General features: G+C 42.1%; 1 pseudogene; it reads left to right on the top strand.

The window, feature by feature from the left end:
• Positions 1 to 1,294: 1,294 nt before the first annotated feature.
• Positions 1,295 to 2,088, top strand: LOC147607247 (uncharacterized; annotated as a pseudogene).
• Positions 2,089 to 7,290: the final 5,202 nt, after the last annotated feature.

The following is a 7,290-nucleotide window of genomic DNA, read 5'->3' as shown; positions in this document are numbered from 1 at the left end:
CAGGCGAGCTGACAGATAAGGACCCTCACACGCCGTAACAGGCGTGCATATGAGGAGGCATAGTACTGGGATATATACCACCTACTCATGAGTAGAGATATAGCCACTGCATGGCGCAGGATGAGAGAGCCTCGCACATTGGTATGCTCACCTCTTTAATAGGACACTAGTGGAGGGCCTACCACAGCTAAGTGGACTATGCACACCCTCGTGCCTCTCCACAAAGCGGGAGACATGCTAGACCCCAGCAACTACAAGACTATCATGATTGGTCATACATTGGCCAAACTTTATGGCGCAGTGCTCGAGGCAGAGTTGAGCTCATATGCAGAGAAGGAGGGACTGAGAGCATCAGGAAAGGTTGGATTCCGATGAGCTTTCTCCACTATTGACCATATATTCACTCTGAGATGTCTGATTGATTAGGCTAGGGTGCGGGAGAGGAGATTATACTGCTTTGTGGATTTCTGTAAAGCATTTGACACGGTGCCACGAGGGCATCTATGCTTTATATGAGCATGTCCTCGGGCGCATACGATGCCCCGGGGGGCTATCTGATGTTATTGCTAGCACCATAGGTGTGAAGCAAGGATGCCCAGCCGACTCTCTCCTACACTATTTGGGCTATACATCGATGAGGTGGCTGACTTCATTGTTCATGGTGGTGGGGACGAGGTAGACATCTCAGGTACCACAGTCCACATTATGCTATATGCAAATGATATTATTTTGGTCTCTGAGTCGCGGATGGGACTACAGCATCATCTCCATGCACTTGATGACTTCTGCACACAAAGGGGACTTACAGTGAACCTTGGGAAAACCAAGGTCATGATTTTCCACACCTCAGGGCCGGTTCGACGACACAGGCCATCTTCACACTAGCAGGAGGACAAGTAGAGGTGGTAGACTCATATGTGTACTTGGGGATTACATTTGCGACTCTGCCAGGAAGATTTACTATGGCACAGGCAGCCAGGGATAGTAGACTCACACGAGGATATGCAGCTCTGGCCATGCTCTGCACACTTCCAGGAGCCCCGCACGAAGGGGTGGTTTTTTGACACACTTGTCACCCCTACTTTGATGTATGCTGCTAGCAGCAATATGGGCACCTGGGCCCGCCACCTCCACATGGTCTCAGATAGAGAGGCCTCAGATTCTCATGCTCTCACATATGATCCGCAGCACACCCTCTATCCCACATGACATTGTTCGGGCGGAGTTTGTTGTACCTCCTATGCTAGTAGAGGCCCTCTTCCTCCAGACAATCTACTTCATACAGAGGATCAAAGATATGCCATCAGATCAACTCTCACATAGAGCTTTTGAGGCGTCCAAGCAGCTCACAGAGACTGGAGATAGGAGATCATGGTATTCATAGATGATACAGTGGCTCACTCAGCATGGTCTCAACATAGATCACATGCCACCTTTCCAGTATGATATACATGCACCACACATCCAGATCTCTCACAGTGAGAGGAACAGAGTCCTTCGGTAGGATTTATGGCAACGATACACTCAAGAGACTTGGATTACACCCAATCAGCCTCTACCGCCAAAGATGCTATACTACAGAGATCAATTTATGTGTATCTTAGCGGATGGATTCGTACAGAGACCTAGATACATGGATACATACATGCTACATAGGGCCAAAGTGGCCATTAGTCAGCTTAGAGTATCATCACATCAGCTTGAGATAGAGGCTGGTCGAGCATCACGCCTCCCTCGCACTGAGAGGATATGCAGACTCTCTATCAGGAGGAGATAGAGAGCGAGGAGCACTTTGTATGTAGATGCAGAACATATAGCAATGTCTGAGAGAGATACCCCACTTTCTTTAGGGAGCCCCACTCATTGCGCCAGATCATGGAGTCGGCAAACTAGCGTCGATTCGGGCGGTTCCTGATAGAGATACAGCGACACAGAGAGAAACTACTACAGACACAGACGACACACGGAGGTAGGCAGCAGTCCCAGATTATAGATTTCTTTCAGAGAGCTATGCCACTACCACCACCACCACCACAACAGGGGGTCACACTTCAGCACGTAGAGGATCTCCGAGCTCGACGGAGATAAAGAGCACCAGGCTACCAGACCCCCAAACTTCATAAGAGAGAGATCACTTAGATCCGGTCTCGCCACCACCAGCTTTATGTCCAGGAGAGGCTCACACATTTTCGATCAGATCTAGGAAGGATCCTACATGAGGTCTTTGCCCCTCCCCCACTAATGTACACCATCCTACATCCCCAGTATGGTACTGGATGGAGCTAGCTAGATTTGCATAGCATGATTGTATACCCGATGCATACAGTACTGCACATTGAGCCCCTAGTGATAGAGCTCCATCTATTCCTTGTTAGTTTTGATGGTCTACTCTCCCATCGATCCTTAGCTTTTCAGTTTTTTGCTTTTCAGCTTTGTACCTTATACCTTTTTCTATTATCTGGATACCCAAAGGACATTGACAGTTGTATATTGTTTTGTCTCATAGGCCGACTTCGGCCTCTAGTAGACGTTAATAAAGCTTTCTTTCTTTCTTTCTTTCTCTCTCTATGTCACACACACACAACAATCATGTCTATTACCTTTTTCTTGTATATACTTATGTATGCAATGGCCACATGTCCAAATGAGTATGTTCAACCACATCAATTTTCACATCTTTGCGCGACGTTGTGGCATTATGAGCTTAATCCATTTTTACTAATTGGTGCATTTTTTATTCTATATTTAATAGTTTTAGGTGCTCATAAAATGTTAATTAGAAAAAGCAAGAAAACCATGTTCACATTAATCATCACTCGTCTTAGCATTTGAAAATCGTCTCAGTGGCTTACGATACAAGACTTTTTGCCACACATGGTTTCTGTTAACCATGTGCAAGATTTTGCTTATTAAAATATGTCTCCCCCAAGCTCTTACAAGTTATTTTCTAAATTCCAAAACCTTATATTACCCTTGATTTTTATGTTTAAAGGTTAACTTTTCACTAACAAAAGATGCATAGCTTGAGGCAAAAGTATTGTGAAATCAAAAGCATGATATGAATCTTCAAAATGAATTTGAAACAATGTGGGGAAAAGGGAGGAACAATCAATAATAAATAGAGCACAAGAAATGGAAATTTTTGAAATTGAGGAGAGTGCAAGATTATGGTCAAACTAGCGAGAGGAGCCCCCCCTCCCCCCCCCTTTGCGCAAAAAACAAAACAATATAAACACACACAAAAAGAGGAGAGGGAGAGAGAGAGAGAGGGGGGGTTGTCTTTTGTCATGAAAAGAGAAGGCCGGTTTGGGTGAGGTCCACATTTCATTGGCTGCCATGCCTTTAGACTTTGTTAAGTCTAAGGTTTCCATGAGGGCTACTGAGGAGTGCTTTAGGATAAATGTCATCATATACTCACCATTGATTTAGGGTGAATATCTTCATTTACAACCAAGAAACTTGCATAACATGTGAACTACTTGTTTATAGTGGTTACATGTCTAGACTAGATGGTATATTACTTTGGTAATATTGGTAGGATACAACAATTGCCTTTTTGTACCTATTAAGATCTATCTTGGTAGATTAACATCAAGTCATTCTTAGCTTGTTTACATTATTTAGCTAGGTGTAAGCTATTGAGATTACGTTGATTATTTTTTTCATGCTTGGACACCCTAAACATGCTCACTATAAGTTCAAAGTTAAGTACAAGGGTGCCTCAATAATTTTGCAAAATACAAAGCAATATCACTAACTTAAAAGGGGCAGTCAACAATACAATTCATTAAGATTAGCCAATGATAAAATAGATCATTAACCATGACAAAAATGGTATACCTACCATTTTGAAATGATACGTATATCATGTACAAGTGTGATCTTCAAGTTTTCAGTTACATCCAAATAATCAACTTGTCCTTGTATGATTCACAAGTGGGTCACTAATAGTTTTTCCTAACATAGAAAATCATGTTAAATTTTGGGTATGCATTTTAGTTAGTGGCCAGGGTTCACTCCCATTTTTTATTTGGTGTGGGGCAAAAAATCTTTACATATTTATTTTGAGGGGAGGCAAGTGTCCTCTACTTAATTGAGGGGAGATAAGGATTCTTCGTGTGTGTGTGTGTGAAGTGTCCTCTACTTTATTGAGGGGAGGCAAGTGTCCTCTACTTTATTGAGGGGAGGCAAGTGTCCTCTACTTAATTGAGGGGAGACATGGATTCTTCGTGTGTGTGTGTGTGTGTGTGTGTGTGTGTGTGTCCTCTACTTAATTGAGGGGAGACAAGGATTCTTCGTGTGTGTGTGTGTGTGTGCACGCGTGCGACCTTGCGCACACACATGCATGCGTTGTTGAATGGTTCATTTGCTCAAAGGTTACTAGAGAAAGACGAATAAAGTTAAAGAGAGAAAAAGGTTAAAAAGTGTAGATCAATGAGGTCATAGAGGACGTATAGTAATGAGCCAATGACATGCAAAATACTAGTTAGCAATGGAGTGCAAGGCATGTGTGCATTTAATGCTCTTGAAGATATAAATTGTTGTACTTGGGAGTCACTTTGGTGGGAGGGGATTTGCAATAAAATTAGCCTTTACTCTTTAAGACTATCCATATTTAATTTTTCTTATCATTGTGTTAGTTTCAAATCATAAAACTAATTTTTTACTTTGATCCTCGCTAACCCCTATAAATTTGATCATGGTATCAAATATGCTCATTGCAAATTTAAGTGACTGTTAAGAGCAGGGCTAGTATCTTATCATCATCTTCTTCTTTTTTTGGGATCAATAATATATACTTATATATAAGTGCTGAAAAAGGTCCAATACACTTTTAAGACAAAAACATCAAAACCTTCCTCACTACAAACCACTAATTTTCACTCTTGACTTCATTAAGAAGTTTACAAAGCAAAGACCATCTCTCTTCTTCTAACAAAAAGCTAGACTGCTCCCAAGAAATCTGATAACCCAACATGATGCAAGCCTCCATCATTTCTTCTATAGTACAACCTCTTGGGGTTTGCTTTTCTAATCTACCTCCTTTCTTTGACCAAATTTTTAATGTGGGTCTTGTTCCCACCGGGTTCTCAATGAATGCAACAAAGGCATGATCAATATGTTTTTCCTTGAGGTACCATCTTTTGGTCTTGGGCAGTCTGCATTTCCAGCATACACACAGTCTCTCCTGCAAAGATAAGCCAAGGTTTAGGAGCCCCCCCAGTATGCTTGAGGTCCCACCCAAAGTAAGCCATACATCAAGTAATGGTCCTCTGCAGATTCAAAAGGAGCAGACCCAGTCCATCTCCTCTCAGCCTATTCAAATTACATATAGACCAACACATGCACACACATCTATGTATAACATATGTTGCATCAATACCAACAAAGGAAACCTTCTGAAAAAACAACAACATTCCTAGTCCTCCAAATTGCCCAAAACAACATGCCCTGATTATGTTAAACAATAGCTCTGTACTTTCATCGATGATAGGACATTTTCCAAGAATCTAGTCCCCCCAATAGGCTTGCACTCCCAAACATTGCTTGACCCATTTGGCAATCCTAACCCAAGCACCTCTAATAGCTGGGCACTCCCAAAAGGCATGCTTACCATCCTTAATTGCAGATCTGCACGTGGGACAACATCCACTAGAGATATTCTTTTGAAGTAATTTAGAGCTAATAGGAAGGGCCCACATGCCTATCCTCCACAAAAACACCTGGAACCTCCTTGGGATCTGACTCTCCCACAGCCGCTTCCATCTCTTCTTCCAAGTATCAGAACTCCAACTCACTCTCCAAATCTTATTGCAGTATTCAACATTGCCTTCACCTCTTCTCATCACAGAGTAGAGATTCTTGGTTTTGCCATTTACTAGCTTGACACCATTTATCCAAGTCTAATCCTTGATCCAACAAGTCTCATCTATAGCAATAGAACACCACCCCCTTTGAATTTGCTCAAAATCCTGAATCAACCACGTCTCTCTCTCTTTCAGAGAAATGAAACTCCTATAAGTAAGATGATCCAAATCTTTCCACCCACAACCACAGTATAGTCCCAACAATTATTCAAACACCTTAACCCTTTATTGTTCACCTTCTTAGCAAAAGTATTGTGAAGTAGCCCCAAGGGGGGGGGGTGAATTTATATGACCACCATATTCCCAGGCTGAGCATAGAGTTTCCAATTACTTTGCATCCCCCTTCCCAAGTCATCAAATACAAGAAATCCTTCCATCTTTTGCATAGCATCTTGCAAAATGCAGAATTTGCTATTTTCAGAGGAGCATAAGAAAATAGTTTATCTTTCCATCCCAAGTCTAACCATTTGCCTTTAGCATACACCTTAGATGATTCAACTAGCTCCCTAACCATTATGGTCCAAGATTCAATAAAAAGCAGGCATTTAGGGAGCAATAAGGCACTCCTTGCTACCCATCTGTAGGCATATGTAAAATTCCAGTACCCCCCTCCCCTTTAGGAACTGACAATTTGTCCCAGGCCAACCGAGTTGGGACCCTTTTAGACATTCTGCCATTCCTCCATAGAAAATCTTTGACAGGACCTATTATTGTTTTCCAATGGCACTTCCCAAAATCCAAGACTGGGCATAAAAACATTATGTAGGCATTTAGCACAACATTACAAATGTCAATTCTGTTTATGAAATGGAACTGTAACACCCTCCCATTTCCTTAACTTCTCCAAGAACCTGTTAATAGCCTAGCCAATCAGTTGTTTGTTAGTGACACCAACTCCAAAAGAGGTTCCCAACAATCTTACAATTTGTCCCTTATGCACCACCTCACACCCCCAACTTTGCATGTCAAAATCATTATCTTAGAATTCAGACTAATAATTCTAGATTTCTGGATATTACATCTAGGTCCTGAAGCATTTGCAAATTCTTGAACAATGTCTAGAGGTGAGTCTAACATTGTTGTTCTCACTTCTTAGAAATAGCAAAGAGTCATTAGCAAAGCACTGTATACTCAACTGTTCACTATGTCTTAGCTTCAGCCTTGTGATGCTTCCATCTCTACAAGCATTTTCCAGTGGGGGACAGCACCAAAGGGGATGAGAAGCCGCCCGCCATTCTCTGTATTTATGGCTCCCCTGTATACTCGCCCACCCTTCGATCAGGTCCCCAAGGTAGCAAGGCAGCCCATTTGGATCCTGTCTCTCTCTTACCAAGGTGAGTTTTCTGTTACCTACATACCAACATGGAGTGTTCTCCAGGTATGTACAAGAACTAGGGGTGAGAAGGAGAGAAAATATAGCACT

This window comes from Cibotium barometz, chromosome 55 (assembly GCF_041138505.1).
Source record: "Cibotium barometz isolate CiBa-2024 chromosome 55, ASM4113850v1, whole genome shotgun sequence".
Taxonomy (NCBI): Eukaryota; Viridiplantae; Streptophyta; class Polypodiopsida; order Cyatheales; family Cibotiaceae; genus Cibotium; species Cibotium barometz.
This window is presented reverse-complemented; position numbering and strand designations above follow the sequence as displayed.